The sequence below is a fragment of the Monodon monoceros genome, unplaced genomic scaffold, assembly GCF_005190385.1.
Source record: "Monodon monoceros isolate NGI ecotype Baffin Bay Population unplaced genomic scaffold, NGI_Narwhal_1 Super_Scaffold_12, whole genome shotgun sequence".
NCBI classification, from domain to species: Eukaryota; Metazoa; Chordata; class Mammalia; order Artiodactyla; family Monodontidae; genus Monodon; species Monodon monoceros.
The window spans coordinates 60,845,954-60,864,621 of NW_021703768.1; positions in this window are offsets into that span (position 1 = coordinate 60,845,954).

Genomic DNA, 18,668 nt, shown 5'->3' on the forward strand with positions numbered 1-18,668 from the left:
CATCCTAATGTAGGGTTTGGAAAAGTCAGACACATTTGAGATACTACTAGATACCAAGGGGGAGATCAGATTTATGAGGCTGGAGCTCAGGGGAGAGACCTGGGCCAGAGTTCAGAGAAGGGTGACCTCAGTGTGGGCTGGGAATGCTTCAAGGCTTGCATGGGGCCTTGAAGGACGGTCAGAATTTGGAAGGACCAAGAGGAACTGGAGAGAATTTTGGAAGCAGAACAAACTGACCGAGAACACAGGAAGGCAGACACAGGGTGACTGAGTCGGGATGTGGGGGGCAGAGGTGGGAGAGGTGAGTTATTGGAGGAAAGAGGGGAGGGTCAGGCTGGGGAGGGCTGGAAGGTCAGGGAGAGTTTGGCTTTGTGGCACTGGCTTAGTGCAAATGTGGACAGTGAGTGCAGGTATGGACAGTGAGGAACCAGGCGACACCAAGTTTCTGAAGCCACTTTGACTAGTTCTCCTCCAGCAGCCCCAGCCCCTCCCATTTCACCCACTGCCTTGTTTCCCCACTTCTCTGCTTTTCATCAGTTTCCTCTTTCTGATTCATTTTATTCATCCCCATCAGTCTTCTTCCTCTTTCCCCTCCATATGTTCTTTGAGGTTCCTTTCCTGCCCCTTTTCATTATTTTTATTTATTTATTTATTTATTTTGCGGTACGCGGGCCTCTCACTGCTGTGGCCTCTCCCGCTGCGGAGCACAGGCTCCGGACGCGCAGGCTCAGCGGCCATGGCCCACGGGCCCAGCCGCTCCACGGCATGTGGGACCCTCCCGGACCGGGGCACAAACCCGTATCCCCTGCATCGGCAGGCAGACTCTCAACCACTGCGCCACCAGGGAAGCCCCTGTTTATTAATTTTTAAACCACTTATAAAGCAATTCTTTTATTTTATTTTTTATTTTTGGCCACACCGTTCGGCATGCAGGATCTTAGTTACCCGACCAGGGATCGAATGCACACCCCCTGCAGTGGAAGTGCGGAGTCTTAACCACTGGACCATCAGGGAAGTCCCCTTGCCCCTTTTATTTTATTCTTGCCTCCCTACATCCCATAATGAATGAGAAGAATCAGTAAAGCAAAAAAATTATCCTGACCAAGCAATGATGGGAGAGACTTCCCTGGTGGTGCAGTGGTTAAGAATCCACCTGCCAATGCAGGGGACACGGGTTCGAGCCCTGGTCCAGGAAGATCCTGCATACCGCAGAGCAACTAAGCCTGTGCACCACAACTACTGAGCCTGCGCTCTAGAGCCCGTGAGCCACAGCTACTGAGCCCACATGCCACAACTACTGAAGCCCACGCACATAGAGCCTCTGCTCCACAACAAGAGAATCCACCGCAGTGAGAAGCCTGTGCACCACAACGAAGAGTAGCCCCCGCTCACCGCAACTAGAGAAAGTCTGCCAGCAGCAGCGAAGCCCCAGTGCAGCCAAAACTTAAAGAAAAAAAAAGAAAGAATGATGGGAAAGGAAGGGGTTGGTTCAACCCTTGACAGAGAATTAGCTTTGTGTTAATTCTCTCAAACTGAATAGGATCTCCCAGGCCCCTGAGCTTGCCTTTGTGTGTGATGTAATCAGATCCTAAAACACAACCTCAGAAACAGCTGCTCTTTTCAAAACACGAAGAATATATGTTAAGACAATAGACATGTGAACTTCATTGTTAACTGTGCAGAGAGAGGAATGTGAGAGAAAAACGCATATGAATCAGTATACTGGTGTTTTTGAAGTTGCCTTAACAGTCTTATAAATTATATTCTTTGTGTGTACAGTTCAGATAAGTTTGATCTTGTATTATAATAGTGAAGGACTTAGTAGGAAATGCATGTTTCCTCATGCTTTATTTATTTATTTTCCTCTAAAAGTAAAGCAAGCTCATTCAAATATACTTGGAAAATACGGAAAATAATAAGGAAGAAAATAACCATCAACTATTCCATCATTCAGAGATGATCAGAATGAATCCGTCTTTGCCACACAACTTCACAATCTAAACAGTCGACAGCAACAAACATTAATTTTCTCTTTCCTGGGTCCAGTGAGGCTCTGGGTTCTCAGCTGAGCTGGGCTGGGCTTGGGTTCAGGCTGAGTTGGTTTAAGTCTGATCACCTGCATGTGTCTCCTCATTTTCCTCAGACCAGCACCCCATGGGAGATCACAAGAATGCAAGAGGGTAGGCAGAAAAACATGATGCCTCTTGAGGGCTTCACTTGAAACTAGTGTAGTGGAACTGCCACTCACACTCCATTGGCCAGAGCAAGCCATGTGGCCGAGCCGACGTGGATGGGGTAGAGAACGGCACCTTGCCTGCCCTAGAGCACTGTACGTTACACAGCAGGTAAGAGTGGAGATCTACGGTTATCATACTGGTGTATTTCCTTCCAGGCTTTTTTATGCATACTGTACATGGTTAAATAATTATATAAAAATAATCTTATACCTTTTGCATTCATCGCCTCTTCCCTGTATTCTCCTCAGCTTCCTCTTTCAGGTTCATCTTCTTCATTCCCACCTCTCTTCTTCCTCTTTCCCATCTGCTTCCTCCTTCCCTTGCCCTGAAGCTTCCCCTCCTGGAACCCCCATATTTTATTCTCCCCCTGGGTCCCCTAGTGAATGGAAAAGCAAATGAAAAAATCAAGGAACTGATTTATTTTTAATTTAGAAGGATAATGTAAGAAGTCTGATAACTGAATTCAATAACATGCTGGCAAAATTGTAGAGATCTCGTAAATATCTGGTATATAACAGGCAAGTCGAAGAGCTACGTTCTTCTGGTGCCCCATTTCAAAGTTAAGTGGGCAGTGGGCTTACCAGTATTAGCACTGTTGGCTGTTGGGTTTTCCTTATTTTGTGAGTTAATAGGTGAATTAATACTGTTCTACAAAGGTAGACCTGAGGGTAAATGCATAACAGTAACGTAAAGGCAAATTAGGAGAAAGCAATGATAGCAGCTTAGCAAAGCAGCTGAGTCAATATCAATCAGATATTCGCTGTTTTAGAAATAGTAATGATAGGGAATTCCCTGGTGGTCCAGTGGTTAAGACTCTGCGCTTCCACTGCTGGGGGCCCAGATTCAATCCCTGGTTAGGGAACTAAGATCCTGAAAGCTGTGTGGCTTGGCCAAAAAAAAAAAAAGAAATGATAGAAATGCTGTTGCACTAGACAGCAATATATACATATATATCTAGAATAAATACATATAAAATAAATAAGTAGGCAGCCCTAATAAAATCCCTCTCTTAACCACAGAAAGCAACGCATCTGTCAAGTGGATTAGTTCTAAATATGTTAGTTCTAAAAAAGAAGGCAGTCACTCCACCTCCAAGTCAGAAGGATAGTCATCTAAACAGCTGTTACATATGGGAGATGTTTAAAATAAAGATGTCACAGAGAAGACTGCACTTGCTAGTGCCCAGAGGTGGGTAACATACAGATATGGGTGCCCTCGGCAAGTTACTTAACCAGTACTTTGAGCATCAATTTCTTCATCTATAAAATGAGGAGGTTGGATAAGGTCATTGGCTTATTGTCACTGAGCATACAGTGTAAAGCAAATGTGCCTGAGTTGGGTGTGTCACAGAGAATGGGCAGGAGATAGTCCTGGACCTCATTCATTCATTCAGTTGGTCAGTCAGTCCCTTAATGCGTGGCTCTTACTCAGTGACAGACATTGAGTATACAGCAGTGAACATAATAAATACATTCTCTGATCTGACAATCCCCATTCTGAGTTGAACTGGAAGGTTCTTTGTTTTTTTTTTTTTTTGCGGTACGCGATCCTCTTACTGTTGTGGCCTCTCCCGTTGCGGAGCACAGGCTCCGGACGCGCAGGCTCAGCGGCCATGGCTTACGGGCCCAGCCGCTCCGTGGCATGTGGAATCTTCCCAGACCGGGGCACGAACCCGCATCCCCTGCATCGGCAGGTGGACTCTCAACCACTGCACCACCAGGGAAGCCCTGACAATCCCCATTCTGATGAAGGAGACAGGTAAGCAGGCAATTATAAACCATTAAGATGCATGTTATAAAAGGGAAATTGAAGGATGCTATGGATAAAAGAGAGACAGCTAATAACTCTAACAGGCACTGTGCTAGGATATTCATTTCTCATTTAACTGTTCACCCAGTCTTATAGAAGAGAAGAGTGAGGGGTTAGATCACAGCTTTGCAAACCTTAAAGTTCTATGAACTGCCTTTGGATCTTGCTAAAATTCAGGTCCTGATTCAGCAGGTCTGAGATTCTGCATGTCTAACAAGCTCCCACTCTGAACAGCAGGAGCCAGAGAGCTTGGGTCCTCACCCAAGGTCGCCCCCTGGGGACGGTCAGTGCCGGACTTAGCTTCAGTCTGACCCCAATGCCTGTGCCTTTATCACCTCTCAGAGATCATGCCCCAAGAGCTCTTACTGCTCTAAAAGTCTGATTCCTGGGACTTCCCTGGTGGCACAGTGGTTAAGAATCCGCCTGCCAATGCAGGGGACACAGGTTCTGAGCCCTGGTCCAGGAAGATCCCACATGCCGCGGGGCAACTGGGCCCGTGCGCCACAACTACTGAGCCTGTGCTCTAGAGCCCACAAGCCACAACTTCTAAGCCCGTGCGCCTAGAGCCCGAGCTCTGCAACAAGAGAAGCCACTGCAATGAGAAGCCCGAGCACTGCAACAAAGAGTAGCCCCCGCTCGCAGCAACTAGAGAAAGCCCGTGCACAGGAACGAAGACTCAACGCATCCAAAAATAAATAATTCCAAAAAAAATTCAAAAAAAAAAAAGAAACTAAATAATAATTTAAAAAATTAAAAATAAAATTCTGATTCCCATGCAAGGTTAGTTTGAGAAATGCAAATAAAATAATAGCAATAGAAGTTTTTCTTGTGCCCCAGCTACCCCCTAACGTAGGAGTAGTTGGCAATGTCTGGGCATCCCCTCAGGGCAGGGGACACTCCTGGCACAAGGCAAGCTTCTGTCACCTGTGTGACACTCAAACAGGTCCCTTCTGTGGCCTGGAAGTGTTAAAACACATCCACTGGTGGCCCGGCCCTAAGACCTGCCCCAGAACTGGAGCAAATGAACAAAGCAGTTGTCATAAAAATAATCACATATTGAGCCCTTAACTGTGTGTCTGGCACTTAACCTTTAATTCTTACCATAACCCTAGGAGGTGAGACTATTATCATCATCTTCACTCTGCAAATAAGGAAGCAGAGGTTAAATAACTTACCCGAAGTAACACAGCTAGGCAAAGGCAGAACCAGCATGGAGAACCAAGGCCGAGCCTTTTTGTAGGTTTATGCCTTATGTAGCATTGCTTCTAATTAATCATTCCAGCTGACTAGGAAAAGAAGGCAGCTCTGGGCCAAAGGGTTCCTTTACACTCTCCCACACAACACACTCCCGTCAGCTATGACTTACAAATACCTAATTGTTTAGGTAACCGTATATGAAATGCCTACCTCTCTTCCCTAACCCTAGTCTGAGAAAATGACCTGCCAAGTAGTAAAAAAGATACAGCTTTGGGAACCATGAATTAATTCGTAATTAGAACAACTTAATGCCTCTCTGTTCATTCTAGGCCTGTTTGTTTATGATCCGTGCCTTCCAGGAACTTGAACTGTCATTTAAGAGAGAATTTACAGGGCTTCCCTGGTGGCGCAGTGGTTGAGAGTCCGCCTGCTGATGCAGGGGACGCGGGTTCGTGCCCCGGTCTGGGAAGATCCCACATGCCGCGGAGCGGCTGGGCCCGTCAGCCATGGCCGCTGAACCTGCGCGTAAGGAGCCTGTGTTCCGCAACGGAAGAGGCCACAACAGTGAGAGGCCCGCGTACCGCAAAAAAAAAAAAAAAGAGAATTTACATATATGACAGAATTAGAAAATGAAACACAGTACCACATAAAGTAGTAAATCATACCAAAGGCTTAAACTGTGAGATAATAACAGCTATTGTTCATTGATCATGATCTATGTGCTTTCTTTTTTTCTGTGTGCTTTCATTAAATCTTCCCAACAGCCCTCTGAAGGAGGTTATTATTATCCCTATTTTATAGATGAGGGAACAGATGCTCAGATAGACAGTTATTGGGCCAAGGCCAGACAGCTAGTAAGTAGGAAACCTGGGTTTGAACCAGGAAGTCTGACCCCAGCCCTTACACCCCACCGCATCACCACATGGCAGTGCTTTACGACCTCTCTCTCAAACCAACCCTCCATGCAGTGCGTCTGCCAACAGGGGACAGATGTGCATCGCTTGGAATTATAAAGAAAGGCCTCATGAAGAAAATAGTATTTGATGAAACTTGTGCCAACGAATCAACCACAACTTACCTTTATCAAGCACTGAGTACAGTATTAGAATGTTGTAAATAGACAATAAATACTTTTTGAGCTGAAATATTCTGCTTAACTAAGAGTTAGCTATCAAAGGATAGCTGTGTGTGTGTGTGTGTGTGTGTGTGTGTGTGTGTGTGTAGAAATGAGAGGGTAGGGAATACTGGTTGGAGAGCATGACATGAGCAAAGCTTTGCCAAGAATAAGCTCAGCCTGTCTCTGGGAAATTGTGAAAAAGCCAGCCTGTCAACAGTGGAGAGTTCATTCAGTCATGATATGCCAGGCACTGTGTTAGGTGTTAGGGGTACAAAGATAGGTCAGACACAACCCCAGCCTTCAAATGCTTCACAGTCTTGGTTGGGGAGAGGGGCTTGTTGGGGAGGAGACAGACAGGTCCAGATGGGGCCACATAAGCTTATAAATGGCTTAAGAAGGGTCTGGTAAAGAGCCGAGGGTGCAAAGAGGGAGACCCAGTGGGGAAAGGGAGAGAGAAGTTGAGCAAGGATGGTCAGGGCCCTATAGGCAGAGACGAAGGGGGCAAGGGTGTGGGGGTAGGCGAGGGAGGGTAAGAAGGTCCTTGGCTGCAATACCCTCTGGTCATTTCAGTGACCCCTGAAGCCTGGCCGGACTCCTCTGTTGCACAAGCACACTCAGGCCATGAACAGATGCTTTCAGACAAGATCCTTTTGTAAGATTAACAGGGCAGCTGTTTTCTGTGTTTTCAGGTGACTTCCAGGAAACACTTCTGTATATGCTATTCTTTTTTTTTTTTTTTGCAGTACGCGGGCCTCTCACTGTTGTGGCCTCTCCCATTGCGGAGCACAGGCTCTGGATGCACAGCCTCAGCGGCCATGGCTCACGGGCCCAGCCGCTCCACGGCATGTGGGATCTTCCCAGACCGGGGCACGAACCCGTGTCCCCTGCATCGGCAGGCGGACTCTCAACCACTGCGCCACCAGGGAAGCCCTATATGCTATTCTTTTAACTCCCAGTGACCTAGTTGTAGAAAGAAATAGGAAAACTAGTCATGCTCCTAACATTTCTGCATAAAGAAAGTTTTCTTCAGCATCAGAGGTCGCTCCATAAATCTTCTTGGAGCGTCTCCATGTGCCACGTGGTGTCCGAGGTGCTGAGGATACAGTGGTGAACAGAATCCCTGACTTCATGGAGCTGACGTGCAAGTGGGGGCCACAGTCAGCCCCAAAACAGCACATAGATGTACAATATGTGAGGGCGTGACATGTACAGGAAAAGAAAGCAGGGTAGGGGGCGGGGTGACATTGGGGAGGGCCATTGTGTGGAGGACATCAGGGGAGGCCACACTGACAAAGTGACAGTGGATCAAAGACCTGCAGCGGGTGAGGCGGTGAGTACATGGCTCAATCATGGTGGGGGAAGAAGAAACCCAAGTGGGAGGGTGCTCAGTGTATTCTAGAAATAGCAAGGAGGCCCGTGTGGCTGGAGCCGACCAAGAGAGGGGAGAGGCCAGGAGCTAGACCCTGCGGGAGGGGCTTTCCTCTGCCTGAGACGAGAGCCTTGGAGAGTTTGAACAAAGACAGTTTAGGGTCTGGTGTCCTTTTTTTTTTTTTTTTTTCCTGGTGTCCTTTTAAAGGATCACTCTGGCTTTTGAGCGGGAAATAGAATGCTGGAGACAGAGTGGCCAAAGGGAAACCAGTAGAAGACTATTGCGACAGCCCAGGTAAAAGAGGATGGGAATTTGGGCTAGGGTGGTAGCAAGCGGAAGTTGTGAGATGCGATCTTCTTCTGGAGGTTTTGAAATCCAAAAGGATTTGTTGATGGATTGGATGAATAGTCAAGGATGATTTGAATTCTAAGGTTTTTGGCCAGAATAACTGGAAAGAATTACTAATTAAGATGGAGAAGATTTCTTGAGGTTAGAATTAGAAAGTTTGGTTTTGGACATATTAGTTCGAGTTGCCTATCAGGAGATACAAGCCCTGAGTTCAGAAGAGAGGCCAGAGCTGGAGACCGTCGTTATTAAAGTGAGGATGGTAATTAAAGCCACGGGACTGGGTGAGATCACCAGGGCATTGGGGGCAGGTAGAAAAGAGGTGTGGTCCTCAGGGAATGCCAGTGTATGGAGGATGACCAGGGAGGGGAGGAGGGGAACCAGGAGAGAGTAGCATCTTGGAAGCCAATTGCTGCTGAGAGAGGAGTAAGCTAAGGACTAGGGTCAACCCTTGGATTTGGCAATGGAAGGTCACTGGGGACCTAGACAGAAACCTGTTTAGATGGAGCAATGGGGATGGAAGGCTGGTGTTCCCATCAGGGTTCAAGGAAACATGTGGGAGGAGAGGACAAGGTAAGAGTGCACATCTCTTTTAAGGAATTTTGTGTAAAATGCAGCCAAGAATGGAATTGGAGAGGCATCAAGAAGGAAGACATTATTTCATAGTTCTAGGCAGTGGAAACAAATGAGAGGAAAAATTAACCATGCAGAGGAGAGGAGTGGGGATTGCTGGAACGACGTGTCCTTAAGTTGTTGAGAGGGGATGGAACCCAGTTCATAGGTGCAGGGGTTGGTGTAGATGGGGGCGTGGGCAGTTCACCCATTGTCAGAAGAGGGAGGGCAGAGTACATGGCAGGTAGATGCATTGGTGGAACATGTGAACGTTCTCCTCTGATCGCTTCTCTTTTCTTCCTGCTGTTTGCATGTAGTAATGGTGCTCTGTTTTCATCAATTCTAAAATGCAATTTTTTCATATTGTAGCTTCTATGAAGTATATCTTAAAATCAATGGAATGTTTCATTGTTGGTTTTTATTCCTTCTCGGCGCTACATACGATATAGATGACTTGGATTCAGTGAACATCACTATACTTTGGTCCCCACTAGAGTTCTGCATTGGGGAGGGCCAAGCAGGGTCCCGCAAATGCTGATTGCCTTGTGAGGGGGAGATGTCGACATTTTCAGGAAGAAACTTTGGGCTGGAGCTAGCTCTCTGTTACACATGCGTCCAGCCCAAGCCTCTGCAGAAGGATCAGGTGCCTTGAGAACAGAGGAAGGAGGCTGGCTCTCTGCCCACAAGCCACAGAGCTATCTGGGCTGCTGACTGTTTTCCCCAGGGGAGTGTGGGAGACCGAGGACACTTGGCCCACACCTGGACCTGGGCAGACACTCCCGCCTCAGAGACCAAACGCTTCCTCCAAGTAAATAAGTTCGGGGCCCTACATCCTGTGCGGTGAAAACAAGGAGAAGTCCGGGGGTCTGAGAACAGGGAACTGTGTCACGGCATAGCTCCAGGGGTCACTTTGGTTTCGTTGACTGCTAGCAGCTGTGCCTTTTATTGCTTGCATGGGTGGAGCCGGAGCTGCAGCCTTCCTTCTCTGTAGTGGGGAGTCTAGGAAGGGTTTGAGAGGGTCCCTTTATCCAGAGAGTTGACTGTTTACTATATGCTGCGCTAAGCACTGGATGTACAATAAGCAAATCCAGACAGGGCCTTGCTCTCAGAGCATATATCTAGTCAGGGAGATGCATTAATAAAATAATATCTATTTTGGGGGCTTCCCTGGTGGCGCAGTGGTTGAGAGTCCGCCTGCCGATGCAGGGGACGTGGGGTCGTACCCCGGTCCGGGAAGATCCCACATGCCGCGGAGCGGCTGGGCCCGTGAGCCATGGCCGCTGAGCCTGCGCATCCGGAGCCTGTGCTCCGCAACGGGAGAGGCCACAACAGTGAGAGGCCCGCGTACCGCAAAAAAAAAAAAAAAAAAAAAAAAAATCTATTTTGGGACTTGCCTGGTGGTCCAATGGTTAGGACTCCACGCTTCCACTGCGGAGGGCACGAGTTCAGTCCCTGGTCAGGAAACTAATATCCTGCAAGCCACTAGGCATGGCCAAAATAATAATAATATAATAATATCTGTTTTTAAAACGTTAAAGAAACTATGTGCCAGGACCTGTTCTAAGTATTCGATAAAGATTAACTCCCATAGTTTGTACAGTATGTAAGAACCTGGTGCTATTACTATTTGTCCTGCTTTACAGATAAGAAAAACTCAGGCACAGAGAGGTTAATTATCTTGCCCAAGGTCACACAGCTCATAAGAGGTGAAGTCAAGATTCAAACCCAAACAATTTTGCCCAGAAGTCCTAGCTCTTAACCGGTGAGGCCCTGCTGCCTCTCAGTTATTTTATCTAGCTCAGTTATTCAGAAATAAAACTCCCTCTGGAAATGGAAATGAGGGATTTTAGCATCTGATAAAGCAGCCTTGAGGCCTGTTTGGGGAGCCTGCTGGGCCCGGAGCAGTAAGCAGTTTGCATCGGGCGCTTGTGGGATAGAACTCTGGGCTTCTCTTCCCGTCTTCCTCTCCCAGCTCTCTCCTCTGTTGCCTTCTCCACCTCGTCCCCGCACAGCATCTCAGATGCTGTCACATGGCTTTACTGTTGGGGGCCCCAGGCATGTTTTTTCTTCGACCCGTGCAGCTGCAGTGTCATGGGCTAACTCAATGGGACAGAGAACACTGCCCAAGAGAGGCCCCAGTCTTTGTGGTGCTGTCGGGGAGGAGGGGCAGGGAGAAATGGGAAATCAGATTTTAAGAACAGAAGCAGTTCTAGGGGACTCCCCTGGCGGTCCAGTGGTTAAGACTTCGCCTTCCAATGCAGGGCGTGCGGGTTCGATCCCTGGTCAGGGAGCTAGGATCCCACATGCCTTGTGGCCAAAAAGCCAAAGCATAAGACAGAAGCAATATTGCAACAAATTCAATAAAGACTTTCAAAATGGTCCACATCAAAAAAATCTTAAAAAAAAAAAGAATAGAAGCAGCTCTAGACCAAGACTTTGTCTACCCAGGGCAGTGGCATAGAGTCCTTGCAAAATCTTGTCTCTTCCATTGGCTAGTTCAAGGGGCTGCGAGATATTCAGGACTCGACATTATCACTATAAAATTGAATGTTATCTTTCACACTTTACCAAAAGCCCTTTTACTGTCCCGATCTCCTCTGGCTCCAGCAGCAACCCCGGGAGGGAGGTATCCCCGGGAGGGAGGTGTTCCCGGGCGAACACAACCAGCTCCCTAAAGGTCTTCAAAGCCACAGTGAGCTTGGCGGACGCTGAAACCCCAACTCCAAATGGTGAGTCATTTGCATTTCTAAAGTGAGTTTCATTTCAAAATAACTGGGGCCTGTAGAGCTGGCGGGACGGAGCTGGGATTCTTTGTGCTTTAAACTCCATATTCGTCCACTCCATCTTTTTCCCTTCTCAGAAGAGCAGGACAAGACAGTTGCACATTCATTGCCTGGTTGCAGTTCTTCGAGAACCAAAACCTGAATCCCTGGACACACCTACGTGCCATCCTTGGGCTCCAAAGCCAAAAATTGGCCTGATTTTTCCCCTAAGAAATAAACACCTAATTTCTAATTAGAGTGCAAAAAATTCAGGGAAGCTTCTGGAAACTCAAGCATGTAGTATTACTAGGGATGCCTCTGCTATCAGATTATGAGTTTGGCATCTGTTTCTGAAACTGCTTCTGAAACATGCTATTTCTGACAAAAAGACAATACTAGTTTCTATTTTGTAAGATGGAGTGAGGGTTAAGTGAGGTAATAATTGAACATTTCCTATGGCAGTAATTTTTTTCTTTCCCAAATTATTATGCTTTCTATTGAGTTGGCCAAAATGTTCGTTCAGGGTTTCCGTAAGATGTTATGGAAACACCCAAACAAACTTTTGGGCCAACCCAGTATATTGGGCCAAAGATAGAAGTAGCTAAGAACGTGGGACATTTTATAAACAGAATGACTTTGGGCTTTAGCTGGGTTAGCAACTGGATTCAGCCCCTTCTTAGGGTCCAGGAGATAACTGGATTCTTGAAGTGAGGCTGACGTCAGAGCAATTAAGCTCCCCGCCCCCGTCCAGCCCAGCAGGCTGAGCACAGCTCTAAAGGCTCTGTGGGTGTTCTGCTGGCACTTCCTTCAAATGCTAATGAAAGCTCACAAATGCTAAACAGCAGGACCAAACTAGTTTCTGCTGCCTGGAGCAGCTGAGAATTATGGCCTCACTCTTTCCCAGATTTCCCAGGCCGTCCGCCCTCTAGGTTCCCACCAGCTGTGCTTAAACTGCCAGGAAGTAACTTTCTGGGCTCACAGGCTCTCTGGGCCTCTGTCCCCCCATTTGTCTTTCATAGCAAATCCAAACACCCCTGGCTTTCCAAACCCCTTCCTCTCCTCACCAGCTTCCCACAGGCCTTTGGGTCTCTGCAGTTTCGCCAGGGATCCCAGGCAAACAGCAGCTTCCTACCAGCCTCTACCAAGCATACAGACCTCCAGTCTGGCCCTGCTTGATAGCTACAACTTCTTCTTAGCTGGTGGGGCTTGGCCCCTGGTGCCACCACAAGTTTTCACCGCCCCGATTGAGGGCACATGCTGGTCTCAGCTCCTTCTCTAACATCCCTGACTGGTTTTGTAGATGCATCTGTCTCATGCGCCTGGTTACTTTGTGAAACTGTAAGATCCTGAGCTGTTAGGAAGTGGCTCTGAGGTCTCTTCCTCTCACCTGTATAGTCTGCCACATCTCCAGGACGAAGGTCTAATCCTGCTGGGCTGTAGAGGCAAGACCTTTAATTGGCTAGGGATTATGGGATGATTTGTCTAAAAACAACATGATTTATTTAAGGTCAGGTATAATACGATCTTTCACTGTGGTTAGAGATAGCAACAGTAAGAATCCCCAGCCTAGGTTTAGTGCTGTCATGGTTTCCAAAGGACTTTTATGCACATTTTCTTATTTCATTGTCACAAACACCCTGTGGGTTGAACAGCTATTTCATATAAGAGAAACCTGAGACTGAGAGGCCTCACTGTTTGCTTACTTTCTGTCCTGTAGCCAGTAAGTACAAAGGACTTTGAGGCAAGTCTCCTACGGCAGCCAATATACTCATTATACTAAAGTAACTCTGCTAAAACAAGATCTACATAGAATTTGTACAAATATTTACTGATTGTGCGCTTAGATTATGCTTTAGAATCACAGCTCCCCATCTCTTAGGTTCTTCTCACCTCCATGAAAAATCCTTTCCCCTGCTCTGCTCCTTGAGTAAATAAATATTAAAATCAGGGCAGGATGATCAGATTAGTAGAGATTTTTTAAAAAGTAACACTCACTGCCAGTGAAGATGTGAAGAGATGGACACAGAGACACTGCTGATGGGACTATAAATTGGTACATTGTTTCTGAAGGGTAATTTGATAATAATCATTAAAAGCTTTTAAAATAAACAGAATTTTTTAAAATAAATTTATTTATTTATTTTTGGCTGTGTTGGGTCTTCGTTGCTGCATGCGGGCTTTCTCTAGTTGCGGCGAGCAGGGGCCACTCTTTGTTGCGGTGCGCGGGGCTTCTCACGGCAGTGGCTTCTCTTGTTGTGGAGCACGGGCTCGAGGTGCGTGGGCTTCAGTAGTTGCAGCATGCGGGCTCAGTGGTTGTGGCTCACAGGCTCTAGAGTGCAGGCTCAGTAGTTGTGGCTCACGGGCTTAGTTGCTCCGTGGCATGTGGGATCTTCCCGGACCAGGGCTCGAACCCGTGTCCCCTGCATTGGCAGGTGTATTCTTAACCACTGTGCCACCAGGGAAGTCCCAACAGAATTTTTTTGGTGTAGGAAATCCACCCATCTTTAAAAATATTTTGTCCTAAAAGAATAGTCTGAGACTGCAGGGAAAAAACGTATGTATCAGAATATGTTTATCTCTGTTATTTAAAACACAACAACAAAAACCTAAAATAATATGGGTAGTCTATAACAGGTTAAATAAGGATCTACTGAGAAGATGAAATATTCTACGGTAACCAAAAATGGTGCTATGGAAGAATATTTAAGACTTTGGGAAGATGTTCCTATGTTGTCAAGTGGGGAAAACTAAAAAAACAGTTAGGCAATGTAATCTTAATCTGGTTTTTAAAAAGATAGCTCTAACTAGAAAGACATAGGTCCAACTGTTAAGAGCAGTTATCTCTGGATCCTTCCTTCCTACTTCTTCCCCTCCCTTCCTCCCTCCCTCTCCTCCCTTCTTTTTGTATTTTCCAGTCTTTTTTACAATAAACTTAATAGGTATGTGTTGCATGCGTAATCAGGAAAGAGAAGCATTTCTTCTTTAGATGAGGCTCTAAGAATGAGCCCCTGCGAGTGGCGGGTGGAGCTTGTGGTAGAAACTGGAAACAAAGAAGAGGGAACAACTAACTAGTCTATGAGCAACCAAATTGGAAAACAACTATATTCTGGGATTGAATGTCTTTTTTTTTCTTCTTTTGGCCACTTATCTAAAGAGGATAGTGTGAGAAGAAAAGTCAGCAGTTAGGCTTCTTTAAAATTGGGCTGGTGGTTTTCACTCCTCCTGATTAGACCAGGGGAGCTCTGGCTCCTTCTGACACTAAGAGCCTCTCTGGAGAGGAGCTGAGGTGGCAGGTGTGTCCTTGGCACTGCCCTCTGGTCCCCCCAATCAGCCTGGAGCCGCCCCACGCTGGACTCCCTCGCTCCCCACTCTCTCCACTCATCTCAGAAGCATTAGTTTACTTCAACTCATCAATTAGAGCTGGAGGGGCCCTTAGAAGCCCTGGGGCATGAGGAAGGGAGGCCCCCAGGGGTGCCCCACTCACCCAGCATCTCTCAGTTCAGCGGCAGCGAAATGGGGGTGTCTGGAGGGATGGGAGACAAAGATTGGAACCGTAATGCAGGTCTCTCGGCTTCCCAGAGGCTTGCCAGACCCAAAGGAATAATTTCAAATGATAGTATTTTTAGGCGTTAGCCACCAACTACTGTTTAGGCTTATGATCTTTGGGGGTTTTTTTGTTTTTAATTTTTAGATTTTTTTGTTTCTGCCATTCAAACAATTGGGGGAAAAAACTTTAAGGAAAAATGTTACAAGGCTTTCAAACAGGGCTGTAGGTGGGGTTAGGCCATGCATCGCTGGGAAGAGTGTAAACAGAGAAAGGCAGCCCTACCTCACCTTTCTGAAAAGGGGTTACACGAGGTGGGGCAGAACTGGCATCCATACCTCACGAAGAGCTCGGTGATGGCATCTGTGCCAGTGATTACTTAATGAAACAAGCACATGACGGGGCTGAGGCATGAGAGCCATGATTATGCCACATGGTGATTAAAAAGATGGGGACAGGTTGACTGGTGGGCTGAGATGCTCATGTCGGCGGCATTTGTGGTAGGAGTGACTCTCTCTTCTCCTCCCATTTTCTTCTTCCTGTTTCTTCCTCCTATGACTCCTACCTGATGTAGTCTTTTCTCTTGGCCCCAGCAAAGCCACCCTGTCAGTTTCAGTGATGTGAAGATAGGGCTGAGAAAGGATGGTTTAACCTTCAACGCCCTCAGGACCAAAGTCCAAGGGCTTTTTCATGGAAAACAGAAGGCCTTCCTAGGTGAGTCCTGCCTACTTTCTAGTTTTATCGTTGGCCACTTTCCTTCACACTCTCTTGGTTTCCGCCATAGTGTTCCCCAAACATATCACACTTTCATAACATGCTTTCTCTTGGGGGCCTGTCTCTACCCCATTATGCCTGGGATAACAGAAACTGTCTAGCTGTCCACTGAACTCCTTTTTTCCCCTTCCTTCTGGGCACGTAGTCTCCCTTGCAGTGAGCTGTGACCATGTGCCTGAGTTCTGGTCAATGGAATATAGAAATGATTGTGCGCCACTTTCAGGCCAGAGCTGTGGAAACCGTATAGGCAGAATCCTTCCTACTCTTTCCTTCTGTAGCGCCCTTGAAAGCCATGAGGTGAAGATGGCAGAGCCCCAAGTTGGGAGAAGCCTGGCTCATTTATCCCCACCTGGAGGAGAACCTTCCACCAAACTTAGACTTGGATTTGGCTTTGAGTAAGAAAGAAACATCTATTTCAGTGAAGCAACTAAGATTTGGAGATTTATCTGGAGATTTATTTATCACCTGGCGAACTATTCATCCTTCAAAGCCCTCTTCAGATGCCCCCTCCTTCAGGAAGCCTTTTCTGATTCCCCCGGGTAAGAGTCATCCTTTCTCCGTGTGTGCGTAGCCCTTCAAAGATGCTTCACTCACCAACTCCTCTCCCTCAATACTTGACTTACGCATCTCTCTTCACATTTGACCAATGACACAATGGAGGTAGAGATACGGACCTTTGTAATCCTAGCTTCTAGCAGAGTGAGTGAAAGATAGTAGGTGTACAATATGTAAGAATTAATTCATTCACAAGTATTTGTTGAGCTCGTTCTATGTACTAGGCATTGTTCTAGCACTGAGAACACAGCAGTGGACAAAACAGATAAAAATATCTGTCCTCTACATTTTATAGGTTGGCTTTTGCAGTGCTTTAGACATTTGCCTTTCTGCATTTTAAGAAAAATGATTTAGGGCTTCCGTGGTGGCGCAGTGGTTAAGAATCCACCTGCCGGGCTTCCCTGGTGGCGCAGTGGTTGAGGGTCCGCCTGCCGATGCAGGGGACACGGGTTCGTGCCCCAGTCCGGGAGGATCCCACATGCCGCGGAGCGGCTGGGCCCGTGAGCCATGGCCGCTGAGCCTGCGCGTCTGGAGCCTGTGCTCCGCAATGGGAGAGACCACAACAGTGAGAGGCCTGCATACCGCAAAAAAAAAAAAAAAAAAAAAAAAAAAAAAAAAAAAGAATCCACCTGCCAATGCAGGAGCCACAGGTTCAAGCCCTGGTCCAGGAAGATCCCACATGCCGCGGAGCAACTAAGCCCATGCACCACAACTACTGGGCCTGCACTGTAGAGCCCGCGAGCCACAACTACTGAGCCCGCATGCCACAACTACTGAAGCCTGTGCACCTAGAGCCCGTGCTCTGCAACAAGAGAAGCCACTGCAATGAGAAGCCTGTGCACCGCAACAAAGAGTAGCCCCTGCTTGCTGCAACCAGAGGAAAGGCCACACACAGGAACAAAGACCCAGTGCAGCCAAAAATAAAATAAATAAAATTTATTAAAAAAAAAACATCACAAGAAAACACACACACACACACACACACACATAAAAAGAAAAGTGATTTAAACTGGGACTTAAATAATAACATTTAAGACCTTATAGAGATAAGTATATCAGAGGCAGTTGCCAGTGCTAGATACTGTTACTCTCTAAATACTTTCAAAAATGCCACAAAGTAAAAAACCAAAAAACTCTGTACTCATAGAGCTTACTTTGCAGTGGAGGAACTAGATAATAAATAAATACATGTAGAATATCAATCTGGCAATCCATGCCATGGAGGAAAATAAAACATAGAGGGAGGATGGAGAGTATAGGATGGGAGTATAATTTTAAATAAGGTCTTCTTAGAAGGCCCCACTGGGAAGATAGCATTTTAGCAAAAACCTGAAGGAAGTGAAGACTGAAACTACATAGGTGTTCGAGGGAAAAGCATTCCAGGCAAAGGTACGGCAAGAGTGTGTGTGTGGCTGGAGCAGAATGAGTGAGGGGAACAGAAAAGATGAAGTTAAGGGAGTTGTGTATGGGAGGTAGGGGAGGGCAGCACGTGTAAGCCTTTGACAGGCTTTGGCTTCTCTGCAGAGGGAAGTGGGGAGCTACTTCAGTATTTTAAGTGAGGAAGTTACCTGAACTGATGCACAGCTGGACAGGTTCAGTCTGACCGCTATGTTGAGAGAAGACTGTGTAGAGGCTTATGGGTAAAAGGAGAGAGACAAGTCGCAAGGCTATTGCAATAATCTAGGCAAAAGATAATGGTAACTTGAACCAGGGTGGTATTTGGGATATATTTTCAAGGGAGGATTTGCTGATGGATCAGATGTGGAATATAAGAGAAAGAAGTCACAGATGACTCCAAGATTTTTGATCTGAGCAACTGGAGGGATGGAATTGCAATTTAAGGAGATGGGAAAACTACGAGAGGGGCAGGGTGGGTCAGAAGTGTAGTTTTGAACTTATGCTTGATATGCCTAAAGTCATGTCTGAGTGGAGATGTTGAGTAGCTGAATGGATATGTTGTGTCTGGAAAGGAGAAATCTGGGATAGAAATACAAATTTGGAAGTTGTCAGCATAAGTATGGTATTTAAAACCACAGGATTAGGGCTTCCCTGGTGGCACAGTGGTTGAGAGTCCGCCTGCTGATGCAGGGGACACGGGTTCGTGCCCCGGTCCGGGAAGATCCCACGTGCCGCGGAGCGGCTGGGCCCGTGAGCCACGGCCGCTGAGCCTGCGCGTCCGGAGCCTGTGCTCCTCAACGGGAGAGGCCACGACAGTGAGAGACCCGTGTACCGCAAAAAAACAAACAAACACAGGATTGGATTAGATGACCAAAGAAAATGAGCGTATATTGAAAAGCAGTCCAAGGACAAACCCACAGGCACCCTAGAGTGTAGAATTGAGGACGGT